The sequence below is a fragment of the Meriones unguiculatus genome, chromosome 8 (assembly GCF_030254825.1).
Source record: "Meriones unguiculatus strain TT.TT164.6M chromosome 8, Bangor_MerUng_6.1, whole genome shotgun sequence".
Taxonomy (NCBI): Eukaryota; Metazoa; Chordata; class Mammalia; order Rodentia; family Muridae; genus Meriones; species Meriones unguiculatus.
The window spans coordinates 109,460,636-109,474,629 of record NC_083356.1 but is presented as its reverse complement, the minus strand read 5'-3'; the positions used below and the strand labels follow the sequence as shown (position 1 = coordinate 109,474,629).

General features: G+C 39.6%; 1 protein-coding gene across 1 annotated transcript in view; it reads right to left on the bottom strand.

Annotated features, from left to right (window-relative positions):
• The window catches only part of Calcrl (calcitonin receptor like receptor), a 97,563-nt gene that overhangs the window by 77,567 nt on the left and 6,002 nt on the right, over window positions 1–13,994 (bottom strand). The gene's annotated exons all lie outside the window — the stretch shown is intronic.

Here is a 13,994-nt window from a genome sequence, read left to right as displayed (position 1 = left end):
TTTATAGAATCTCATGGATTTAAAAACTATGCCAAGGAAATAGGTGCATAAAGAAAAACAGTCAGGTTCAGTGACCTACTCAAAGCAGCATGGCAGAAATAAAGAATAAAACAATAACAAAAAAAAAAAAAAACACCAAAATGTGTAAGTGCTCTCTTTTTGGAACCCTCCCACAATAAATGAAATGTGAACTCAGGCCTGGGTAACTTTCGTGTTTTGTTGAATATAAACCCAAATTTACACAAGCCTGGAAAAGTTTCATTGAATGTATGCCTATTTTCGAGTGAATTGATGCCACTTACTTCACTATTAAGCCTAAGTTCAAATACCTGTATATAGATGAGTCTGACCGTGTCAAGGGCAGAAAACTAGAGAGGAAACAGGCAGCTTACCGGTAAGAGCACCTGTTGCTTCTGCGGAAGACCTGCACTCAAGTCTCAGAACCCACGCGATGGTCGGAACTGTCAGTCATTCAAGTTCCAGTTTATCCAACATGCCTTCTGAGCTTGCTGGGCACCAGGCAGGCTCGTGTTGGACATACATGTAAGGTAAAACACGCATGCACACTTTAACAGTCTGAAAAGGGGGTAGAATACTAGGTGATCATAATAGAATAAAATATCAAAAGGTTCTGATTGCAAAGAGATGGACCTTTCCAAACAACCGCGGTGAACGTGAGCCAGGAGCTGGGCTTGGCAGTCCTATCTGCAGGCTAATTGAGTCATAACTCTCCTTTACATCCAGGGTCTGTTTTTCATTGGAGGGAAGTTTTAGATCCAGCACATAAAAAGCTGCAAATATTTGTGTTTGGTTTTCCTTTGTGAGATATCTGTAACAGTCTGAGAAAGTAAAGAGCATTTAGCCACAGCAGGGACTTCCTGTAAAAACGCGGTGAACTCTGCCCCCTTTATAAACATGCCCTTTGTTTCTTCGAAGGTTCTAGAACTTTCTCAAATGTTTAAAGCAGAAACTTGCTCATTTGAACAGAAACACATGTGTTGCATGTGTCTTTACTGATCAGTAGAAATATAAACAATATTTTAAACATATTAAGAGGACTCCACCCATTTGGTAAAGGCACCTACCACTGAGGAGATAACATAGACAAAAATTGGAAAATCTTTGGAGGATGTTACAATGGCACAGCAGAGAGAGCTGGCTGAGAGGAAAGAATCGTTGATAGATGTGACGCTCTGCTCGAGACCCGTGAATTGAAGATAGGCAAACGTGTAGCTCTCTACAGCCTGCTCCTGGCGTGTGTGCTGTCTTCCAAAATACTAAACACACCCTACAGTTTGCACATTGGAATGACATGGTAAAACATTACACAGTCCTCCTCAGCCTCAGAGTCTGGTGGGGACACGCGTTGGAAAGCCAGAGGCAGTTTTTTTTCTGTTAAAATCTTTTGTTATGGATTCTTTCGTACATATCATGAAGCAAAATGGGGATCTTTTAAGAAATGATTTGGCACCACATCACATAGAAAATATCAGGAAGAGAAAGGCAGCTGTCACATACATGTAGGCATTTGGAGCACTGAGACCTTGCTGCGAGGAACAGTGAGTCATCTGAAACGTAATGTTAGAGGAAGCTGACACATGAACAATGATGAGTTCCCAAAGACGGCAGCAAAGAACAATTACAGAAGTCTATTTCGAGGTCGAGCAATGTAACTTGGGAATTCTTTTAAAAATCCACAGCTTAAAAACAGAAAGAAAAATAAAGGAACCATCTCACAAAACTTTGAATTTCAGATAATGCAATTTTATTTTCAACTGTAGTGTTGTACCTTAATAGGAAAATCTTCATTGAATTGTTAAAAAAACTTTCAGCTTAAAAATAAGTTAAGGTAAGGAAATCTAATTAAATATTGTGGGGACTAAGGGGTTTAGCAAATAGATTCATAATAATTTTACTTTCCATAGCACTATAATGCCTGAACACATGTGTCTTTTTGGGAGCACCCATGGAAGTTTGCTGTTCTTTGACAGAATAAAATCCACACTCTTCTAAGGATTCCTAAAAATGATGTCTGGAATACTGCATAATATTGAAACAGTTCATATTCCTATATTTTTGTTCTTTTATTTATATATAAGGTATCATCTACTTTCTAATAAGAAACTTTTATCTCACCCCATTTATAGACATACAATGTAACCAAGATTATGTGGTTAAGAAAATAAAAAGTCCTATACAAAGAAGACATTTAGTTCAAGTGTATAGCCATATTATAACGTTTAAAATCACCTCTAAGAAGTCATCTCTAGATCAGTGCAATATTCATATATACACATGGCTTGCATCATTAAATCACTAGAATAAAAAAATATGACACATTTGAAATTAACTTAATATTTCTAGCCATCTGGCCAAAAAAAAAAAAAAATTATAGGTTAAATCTGCCCCTCAATGTCCTGAGAAAATAGCTCTGAGTTGATAGGTGTTCGTAATTCCACCTCTATCAGTAACCTATTGGGTTGCCACTTCAGGTTTCTTTCCGTTTAGAAGTAAGCTATGCACTTTCCTGTGAAATTTTCGTCTCTATAATGAGTGTGTTCTTAACATCCTTGATTTTATTGGCAATCCAAGATCTTACTTCTTGTTGGAATAGGTGCAATACCTGAGTGTTAGCCCAGCCAAAGTTTTGACAGTTGGTAGTTCAACATGTTGGTGTTTCATCGTGGGCCCTGGATGACAAAAGAACATTCCTGGGAATTTCGTAAACTTATACGTGTGAAGTGGAATTTTACAGAATTTAACCTAAACGCATATACTGGTGTGTTTTTCTGATACGATCCTAATTTTAAATGTTTATTAGCGTGCAAAAGGGAAGTTCACAGAGGAGATACATCTGTCACATTTAGTAACCATTAAGCTAGCCCAGAAGTCTAAAAAAAAAAAAAAAAAAAGCTTTGTGTTTGCAGCACGGCAACATATCCCTAATGGGGTCACTGAGGGACAAAACATGGAGGCAGGTGTTTCCTATTGCCTGAGGTGGGAGCACTAAATGGAGGATACCAGAGTTCCTGGCCCGCTGCAGCTACTAAGGAGAAATTTATCAACAATTAGATATGTAAAGGTCCAGAGGTAAGAAGTGGAAGAAAGGAAAACCAAGCAGCTAAAGGAAGCTTAAGGAGAAGACTGTGGCAGTCATGAAAGTCTCCGAGGAGGTGGCATTGAAGCAGGGACTGTGGTGAGGGAGGGGGGTACTGTGACTGCCCCTAGAAACAGGATGGTCCTAGATTGATGGCTTGATCAATGGTTCTGAGACAAGAATGACTTGGCTGGTTCAAGGTGTGAGCAGACGGAGGGTAGCATCGTCAGAGAGGAGAGATCAGAGCTGGTCAAGGAGGGACCCAGAAAAAACTCGTGCCACACAGAGGGCTAGTAACACATGCATGCACTGCTAAGCAAACTGAGAGTGTGTGGCATGTCTCTATCTTTCCAGGTGGGGTGAATGTTGACAGCAAGGTGAGATCATAGCATAGTTCCCACTGCTTTACATTCACATTGCATTAAGATTTACTGAACTTCAAAAATGTCAAGTTTGTGTTTTGTGGTGTCTCAAACTCTCATGTGAGCTCAGAAACTTTTGTTCATCTTGCTCTCATGATCTGTTAATCTACTGTTATGCTTTCCTGATCACTAAGTCATTGTCAAGGATTAATACAAAGTCAAGGCAAAAGCTTATGTGAACATTCAAACATATTAAACAGATTATTTCTAAAAGTGATAAAGTATTCTGTGACCCAAACCCTATTTAAAGCACCTTGTAATATCACTCTATAATTAAGAAAAATTTATCATGTTTCCATAATTTCTATTTATAATTATTATAATCAAATAGGATCAGGATCTAGTTATAGTAAAGAGATTTATTTAGATGTGAACCAAAGCTTTCTAAATCTAGAATCAGGGATTTTCTAAAAGTGCTTCTGAAAAAAATGAAAAACTACTCAGCCTCAGGCTTTACTGCACCCATAGGGAATTCAGCAGGTTCAAAGTTCAAGTTTATTTTGAATATTTTCCCAACTTGCTAGAAAATGCCACTAGAAATAGAAACAGCTGAGGAACCTTAGGCATTTTTCTCAGTATAATTATAAAATTTTCATTTTTTTATCCCAATCAAAGTGACCATGGAAGAATATTTTAAACCCTTAGGTAATCAGGTCATGAAACCAATAGCCCTGGTTATCATAAAATCAAATATAGAGGTATTTTGGTTGAAAACTATCTTACACATATTAATAAAATTACAGTGCATGAGTTACCATGTGCTTTCATTCTATAGGATAGCTATTAATACATATGGTGTCAAATAATAAAGGTTAGTATTCAGTGTGAAGCATGAAATGTATTATTACACAAACCTCAAGGGAACATGAGATACCTAGATAAAAATGAAGAAAATTGACTGGACAATGGGATTAAACAAAATGAACTGAATCTTGAGAAAATAGAAAAAAATCCCACCATAGCCACATGGCAAATAAACTTTCTTCATGAAATGTTGCCATTATTTAAGCCAATTTTTAATACTAATATTAAGTCTATAACTAAGCCAAAGAGAAATAAATCTGCACCTAATTATATTAAGAGGAACCCAGGTCTTGAAAAAATAAATGAGATAAATTCAGCCAGTGGTTATAAAGGCAATTATGTAGTTGCCAAATTATGACTTATGTGAAAGATGCAAACTCCAGTGCCTGTATAATGCTTTAATGAATAAGAAGTTAATATTACAACAGTGGGGAAAGAGATACAGAGTCAGATGATTTGTAAGTCCCATGACTTACTCTCAATATTTAATAGAATTTAAGTATAGAGAGGATAGATGATGGCTATCTATGATTGATAACAATCAAACCAATGATTGATAGATGATACATAGATAGATAAAAGTTATATGATTGATAGATACATGATGGATACATGATAGAGTAGATAGATAGATAGATAGATAGATAGATAGATAGATAGATAGATAGACTATCTGCAAAAAGTGGATTAATCACAGCTCCTCCAAATCAACTAATTATTACCTAATTTGAAACAAATGTTTTAAAGGAAAATTTTTATTATTTTATAAGCAAAATCACCATGATTTATGACCAGGCAGATGTAAATCAAAACCACAATGAGATATTGTATCACATGCTCCAAACTGGCAAAAATTAGACAGCCTGACAACAATACCCAGTTTTGGAAAGACTGTGGTGCAATAAATATCTCATTTACTGTTTGTTGGTGAGAATTTCACTTGGGTCAGTACTATGATTGCTTGGAACTGTGTCTTATAAATCTTTTCTCTTAAAAAGAATTCATGCAGGTGTATGGAGAGATATGTAAGGGAACTGTTTATGACTTCCTGCCTTATAAAAGCCAAATGTTGGAAGCAATTCTAACATGCCTTAGAAAGAGAAAGGGTGAGTGCATTCTGATATACCCATGCAATGAACCCTGCAACCGTGCTAAATAACACACCCCACAACACACCAACAGTGATGTATCTCAAAACCACAATGCTACGGTGTCGAGGTAGCTTGCAGTGCTGTTCCTCCTGCCCCACAGGCCGTAGGTTCTTTTAATTGACAGGTGTTACATCCATACAACACACAAGAGTTCCTTCTACAATGTGTGAAAGAGGCACTCATCACAGGAGATATGACAGCACTTTCATAAAGTAAAAACCCCAACAGCAAAGCTAAGTAATATAGTACTTAGAAAGTCATGCCAGGGGGAAACAATCTCCAGATCTTTAGAACCTATTTTAGGGACACAGTTTACAAGTGCATCAGTGAGGCAAGAACTCGATGCCCAAACAAACCAGGCTCTAGGAAAGGGAGATTTACTTAAATAGGATGTTTATTAGCTGGGCAGTGGTAAAGTGCATACCTTTAATCCCAGCACTCCAGAGGCAAAGGCAGGTGGATCTCTGATTTTGAAGCCAGACTGATCTAGAGAGAGAGTTCCAGGACCGCCAAGGCTACACAGAGAAACCCTGTCTCAAATACATATATACACATATATATAGGATATTTATGATAGATACAATCTGAAGATGAGATACAAAGTTCAGAGAATAAACTTTACAGAACATTGGCATAGTATGACTGTCTAGAATTTCGTGTTTTAAATCTTTGAATCAAAACATGGAAATACAACGTATGGCAAGAATATGGGAGGGGCGAGAATAATGGCTTTGACTCTCATACCACCAAATCAATTTGAGTTTTCTTCTTCCTGCCAAAATATTGCAATATTCATGGAAGTTCACGAGTGTTGTTATATGAACAAATTGTATGCTTGTAATTTAATGAGAATCATTTACTTGTCTGAATTCTAGCCATCTAATTTTGTTTTAAAAATCTACATCATACTTTTTTTTCTGAGTCTTCTAGGGAACTAGTGGCTACCAATGGAACTTTAGGCTACCAATGATGAAAAACCCTTGAGACTAAGCAACCAATGTCTGATTATCCCTGTCTGACTCAAGACACACTCCATGAGAGGAACCCAGACCCAACAATGCTTGGGTGACTAAGAACCAGAGACTAGATATCCCAGAGACCTAGGGGAAAGCCAAATGCTACTGGTTTTCTTAAAAAGTAACAATAAGATGATGTCTAATGATATTCTGCTATACTCAGATCAGTGCCTTATCAAGCAGCATCAGAGAGGCTTCCTCCTGCAGCAGATGGGAACGAATTCAGAGACCCACAGCCAATGCAGAGAGAGAGAGAGTCCTTAGAACACACAGCTCTAAGTGGGATCTCCATCAAATCCCTCCCCTCAGAGCTTAGGGAACCCTGCAGAAGAGAAGGCAGAAACTGTGTAAGAGACAGAGGGGTTGAGGACAGCAGAACAAGGCCAACTAAATCAACTGAGCAAAGCTCAGACGAGCTCACTAGGTCCTCTGTGAAGATATTTTACCTTTCAGTTCCTGAGTGTGTGAGCAAGTGGGTCTATAACTCTTGTGCCTTCTCTTGGGGTTCTTTTCCTTTTGTTAGTTTGCCTTATCCAACTTTGATGTGATCATTTTCTCTTTTATCTTATTGTATTTTATTTTGTTTAAAAATGACAAAAAAAAGCGTTGAGTCAATGTATGCTTCTGTGTGTGTGTGAGTGCATGCATGTGTGTCCTAGTGTATGTGTGTCTGTCTGTGTGCACCTGTGTAAGTATTATGAGTTTTTTACCTCTGAGCCCAGTGAAAGAAGAAAAGTTGTAATTTGAACTAATAGCAAGTTTCTAATAATACTTCTAAGATGTAGTGCTTTGTAAAAGAGAGCTGCGCTCTGAATAACAATTCTAAGCCAAGGCTTTTAAAAAAATGTCCTGCATACATCTTTGGAAATGTTTTGACGTTTCAGTGCGAATGCTTAGAGTTTAGTTGTTTTTTGAAAAAGACAAGCCCTAATTTAAACGCCCTCCTTCGAGTGTGATGGCCGAGACAGATGTCTAGTTAGGAACTATTCTGAGGGACTGGAACAGGCCAGCAGTTTAGACTCTGTGACACCACCACTTAGGAGTGCAGCCATTCCCTTGAATTCAGCCCCTTGAATGAGGCAGTAAGCCTGTTTGCTTTTCACAAGCTAATACACACTTCTCAGAGCTTACCTAGGATAGTAAGCCTGAGGCTTAGCCCCAAGTACACAAAAACATAAGACAAAGGGTCTTTTCCCAACACAGTTTTAGACCAAGTGTCTGAAAGACTTTTGCTTATTGACTAAAAAGAGTGCTCTTCGTCTGCCATCCATGGCCAAGTATCTCACAGCTCCCTGTCTGAAACGATGCGCTTTGTAAAAGATGTCTGATTAAACCCGCTTATCTTCTGGTCTAGCCTTTTATTTTATCCCATTATTTAGCTCATTTGATCCAATACTCCATTTGTTAATGTATTTTTTATAATTACAATTTATTCACTTTGTATCCCAGCATCTTATCCAGAAGGACCCTGGGTAAGATGATCAATCCTCACTCAGAAAGGAAAAGAGTATGAACATCAGAAGAGGGAGAAAACAGGGAACAGGACAGGAGCCTACCACAGAGGGCTTTTGAAAGACTTTACCCAGCAGGGTATCAAAGCAGAGGCTGAGACTCATAGCTAAACTTTGGGCAAAGTGCAGGGAATCTTATGAAAGAAGGGGGAGATAGTAAGACCTGGAGGGGACAGAAGCTCCACAAGGAGACCAACTGAACCAAAAAAATCTGAGCACAGGGGTCTTTTCTGAGACTGATACTCTAACCAAGGACATTCATGGAGATAACCTAGAACCCCTGCACAGATGGAGCCCATGGCAGTTCAGTGTCCAAGTGGGTTCCACAGTAATGGGAACAGGGACTGTCTCTGACATGAACTGGCTGGCCTGTACTTTGATCATCTCCCCCTGAGGGGGAAGCAGCCTTACCAGGCCACAGAGGAAGACAACGCAGCCACTCCTGATGAGACCTGATAGGCTAGGGTCAAATAGAAGGAGAGGAGGTCTTCCCCTAACAGTAAACTGGGGGATGGCCAAGGGAAAAGAGGGATAAAGGGTAGAATAGAGAGGGAATGAGGGAGGGGGCTACAGCTGGGATAAAAAATAAATAAATTGTAATTAATAAAAAATTAATTAATTTTAAAAATATACCCTTTCTTTTTTTTTAATCAATTCATTTAGTTTTTGAAATTTTCATGTATGAGTTCTGTATTTACCTCATTGCCCCTCACTTTTCTCCCTCCATCTCCTTTCACATTTCCTCCCACTCATTCTCAAATTCACAGCCTTATTCTTTGATTGGTATGTTACACACACACACTATCCACAAACATTTAAATGTGTAAATTCAACCAGCTGAGTTCTCTTAATGTTTTTTTCCTGCCTTTCATAGTTCCTTTTACTTTCAAATTTTACTCTTGGCTTGATTTTATGGTTGTTGGTGGTGGTTTGTTTGTTTGTTTGTTTGTTTGTTTGTTTGTTTGTTTTTCAAGACAATGTTTCTCTGTGTTGAGCTGGCAGTCCTGAAACTCTCTGTGGAGACCAGGCTGGCCTTGAACTCACAGAGATCCTCCTGCCCCCGCCCCCGCCGGGATTAAAGGCGTGGGCCACCGCCACCTGGCCTTAACTCGATTTCATAGCAGACTTTTCACTTCGACTAAAGCCTAAAGTGAAGTACTTTAGGCTGTTAATTGTTTACGCATCTTAAAATATTACACAGAAAAGCTTTTCTAGAACTACCTGAAGTGACTAGGTCCCAACAGGACTCTTAGCAGAAATTACAAAAAGCCTTTGCTTGTAGGTAACCTCATGAATCACAAAACCGGCTCAGACGTAGGCAGTTAGTCACCGGCGCTACGACCAGCCTCTTGCAGCAAAGATGACGGACAGAGCCAAAGCCTGCTGCGCCCTGATTTACCATCCACCCTAGCTACACCAGAAGTTCTCAGCGAGCTGCAAGCTGCAGCACCTGCTGGCCTATTCGAAATGCACAGCAGACCTCCGAAGCGTAATTTGGTGTTCAGTACTTCAGCCGTCAGCCTGTGAGCAGCGTTCTGTTGGAGGCTCTCGTATTTGCTGCCTCCGCTGAATCAAGACGAAAGGGAAGAACTGCTCAGCACAGGGTTTTTCTGAACAAGAATACATGGGAAGTTTGTTTGTCGCTGAAGAGTGCGGTGCTAGCTGAGAGAGTTAAGTGGCTCTGAAAATTGAGGAGTTAATCATCTTTGCACTCGAAAGTACTTGACTTGAAATTTCATTACGTGACTTTTCTATGGTAGTTCATTTCTAAGTGCAGGTTGCCGTTTAATCAAATCCACTCATTGGAAAATATTGACGTTTTGTCATTTAAAGTACTATTGGTGCCAGCTTACTTTATTATTTCCTGGCATGTGCCTCCTGGAATGAAGACTTGCTGCAACGGTATTGCATTGCCTTGTTCATCATATGCGCCAGAACTTACGCTCTTAGAATATGTTATTTATAAAAACTGCAAAAGAAAAGCAAGCCGAAATCTTTGCATTCTAGAAACACATTAATGAAGATTAAATTTCAAAGCAGCATGATTTTCTCTACACTTTATGATAATAATTTAGTCATAAATACAGTGCTTGATAATGACCACTTCAAATAAAGTGGGAAATTTTAAGAATTAAATGACAAAAAAACAATGACAGCAAGAAGTCATTTTAATTTTGATTTTTCAGCAATACTTTAGCAGTACAGAGCATAATGAGTCCAATGCAGCTCATTGCTTCTGGCTTATAAATATTGTCACTATTAGAGAATAAGGATAAAATATGAACTATGGTGCATACTTCACTCATTATACTCTGAATGTACATTATATCTATATTAAAATATAATGAACGTCACACTTTATCCTCCCCAAAATTATTGCATTTCTGAATTATACTAAGTAATTATAATTAGTATATAATTATATACTAACTAATTATATTAACAACTTCTTGTTGTCATTGTTTTTTGTCATTTAGTTCTTAAAATTTTCCACTTTATTTAAAGTGGTCATTATCAAGCACTGTATTTATGACTAAATTATTATCATAAAGTATAGAGAAAAGTATGCTCTTTTGAAATTTAATCTTTATTAATGTGTTTCTAGAATGCAACAATTTCTGCTTGCATAAATATCTGGGCTCAGAGTGAATGCCACTGTGATATTTCTTCATGGAGGAATGGTTAGCTGTAAATCTCTCAAGCAAATGGGGGATCGAAATTACAAAATTTGATTGTATTTCTTCTCATTTGTTATTTCATTCACTTTACATCCTTGTAGCCCCTTCCCTCCCAGCCCCACCCTCTCTCCCAAGGGAAGCTCCCTTTCCCATCAACCCTAGCTCAACTGTTGACTCCTGGCAAAACCTTACTCCATTAGTTACTGCCTTTCTGGACAAAGGAGCTAGGTCACTTACAAAAGTTGCATCAGGACTGAGCATGTCCTCTTCCCCTGTGGCCTGGCAAGGCAGTCCTGCCAAGGGAAAGTGATCTAAAAGCTGGCAAATGAGCCCATGTCCCATACAGTCCCCACTTCCCTTACCAGAGGACCCACACGAGGCCTAAGCTGCCCATCTGATACATCTTTGTAGGGGGCCTAGGTCCAGTTCCTGCATGGTCCTTGGTTGATGCTTCAGTCTCAGGAAACCCCTCTGGGCCCTGGTTAGTTGTCCCTGTTGGTCTTCTTGTGGAGCTCCTGTCACCTCCATGTCCTTTTCTCTTTCCTCCCACTTTTCCACAAGACTCCCTACGGTCTCGGCCTCGACCAGTGTTTGGCTGTGATCGGTTTTGGGTCGCTGCTGGGTAGAGTCTCTCAGAGAACAATTCCGACAGGCTCCTGTCTGCAAGTTTAGCGAGCAGCATTCATAGTGTCAGGGGCTGGCACTTTCCAACAGGGTGGGTCTTTGTTTGGACCAGGCATTCTCTCAATCTCTGCTCTATCTGTTCTGTCTTTATATCTGTACATCTCATAGGCAGGGTAAATTGGGTAGAAGTTTTGTGGGTGGGTTGGTGTTCCCCTCCCTCTACTAGGAGACTAGTCTAGTTAGAGGGTGTCCTCTTCAGTCTCTATGGCCTCTGCTACTAGGAGTCTCTGCTTTATTATATTTTTTATAATTTGGGAATTATATCAACTCGAAAGATATACTTGGTGAGAGTCAAACATGGAGCATGTGACAAATAGAGATTTTGTTTAGTCATAACTGTGTGTGTGTGTGTGTGTGTGTGAGAGAGAGAGAGAGAGTGTGTGTGTGTGTGTGTGTGTGTGTGTGTGTGAGAGAGAGAGAGTGTGTGTGTGTGTGTGTGTGTGTGTGTGTATCAGAGTCTGTTTCTGTGTATAAATACATATTCTGAGCTCACAAAATAATGCTTTGGCTTTAAGTTTAAAACCCTACAAAAATTGTACATATATGAAGGACATTGAGAGTTAGCATTCTGTTTAGTTTTTACTAAATACTTGTTGACTGGTGTTTAAAAGCTTAACAACTTGCAGATAAGAGGCATGTGACTCAATGCCTATTAAGCATGTTTTTTTGTTTGTTTTTTTGCTGTTGAACTAAATTCGCATTCTCCCACATGTGATTTTTTAATGCTTGATTCACTTTCTTTCGTCTCCACTGCTAAGCTTTTTGCTTTTGTAAGTGACCTAGCTCCTTTGTCCAGAAAGGCAGTAACTAATGGAGGAAGGTTTTGCCAGGAGTCAACAGTTGGCAAGTTTGCCAGTTTCAACAATAATTTTGCCAGTTTCAGCGATTGTTTGGCCTCCTGTGGAAAGGCTTCAACACTTTATGTCAAAATACTGGGCTCCATTCTCATTTACGCTAGCCTGAGTGTGTCACTCCTTGGAGCTCAGTGAAAACTGAACACTAAGCCCATTGCAGAAAGTACCTTTACAACTTATTTCTCCTCACAAACAATGTGGGGATCGATATTAGATTAACCTACAAATAATTAAAAAGTCATTAGTTTCTGGACATTTTCTCTTTGGAAGGATGCAGTGATTCTAACACATTCAGAAGTCAATGTACAGTGTTCTGTGATGTACAGACCCATATATAAAATCCATTCATTTAACTATTTATTGAGCAACTTTCAGCACCCATTACATCTAGGCATTTATAGAAGAGTTTTCAGAACCTTAGAGAATGCCTTTGTATGTATGGAAGTAACATGTTAGAGGAATAAACAAAATTCAAAAAACACATAGCAATCATGTAAATTACAATAGGTTGTTCGTTGCAAGGTGCTTAGTATTACAGAAGAATCCCGGGCCACCCCACGCAGAGGAAGAGCATGACAGAGCAGCGGTGGAGTAAGAATGTGCTTGGTTAAGTAGTGGCTTGAGAAGAGCACACACAAAATGGCCGTAATGAATCGCACTAGAGGAAGGTGAGGGACCGTGGCATGTTGGTGTTTGAAGAAGACATTTACGCTCATTATAAGAAACACACAGAAAGTTGGAGAGCATACTTCTCTCGCTGGACTTGTGTTGATTTGTATTAGGTTCTAGCCTGGCGCCCACTGTCTAGGGCTGAGATGCACCACAAGGGAAGAGGAACTCTGAGGTGTGTGTGCCGAGAACCCTGTGGCCGTGAACGCTGAGGAGCAGCTCCGTGTGCAGAGCCAGAGCTGCACACGTGCAGATGTGACTGACGGAGAACGACGCTTTCTTTCCCACTTCACTCAGTAAATCTCCCTCACTGAGCATGTCATAAACGTCTACCCTTCAACAAGGCCTTCTCGTGTGGAAAGGTCCATGCTGGTTCTAAAGACACGTGGCTCAGGGCCTCTGCTCTGGGCAACAGCCAACTGAGACAGAGGTATGAGCTCAATCTGTGGTGCTGTCAGTGTTCTCCTTTCTTCCCCTTAGCGTGAGACCAGGGGTCAGTTGTTGAAGGGGGTGGTGTCTAAAGTTTCAGAGCTTCACGTGTCAGATATGTGCTGTGTCTGCAGATTCATCTGGGCATCTCTGGACAGAGGAAACACGAGAAGGTAACCACTCTGAAGTAAAGAGTAGCCTCGTGACCTCTGCACCACTCACATCATGCACACCTGTGCTACGGTGTTTTAAAAAATGAATTCTATCCCGTTCACATCACACATGGCTGCGCTACAGTGTTCTAAAGCAGCTCGAACTTCCCATGCTTTAGCAGTGAAGACTCCTGCTACTCAGTTCCACTGTCAATGCCATGCAGCTTAATCCTAGTATTTCTTAAAAGAAGTAACTATATAATCAAATGCGTTATAACAGAGCTGTTCCCTGTGGGATTAAACCACGAAGTGAAAAACAAAAACAATTATTCCCACCTCAAAGTGTGCCACCACGACAGAAGGTTGTAATCTGGATAGAAAAGCAAGTCTGAAAGCCGCTCCATGGGTAAGATTCGGGACTCATACTCCATCAAACAGGAGGTCCAGTGAACTCCATATAGTTACATTTTTTAAAATATCTCTGTGAATGAAGTTTGCAAGTTTATTGTCGCTTCAGAAAGTGTTTT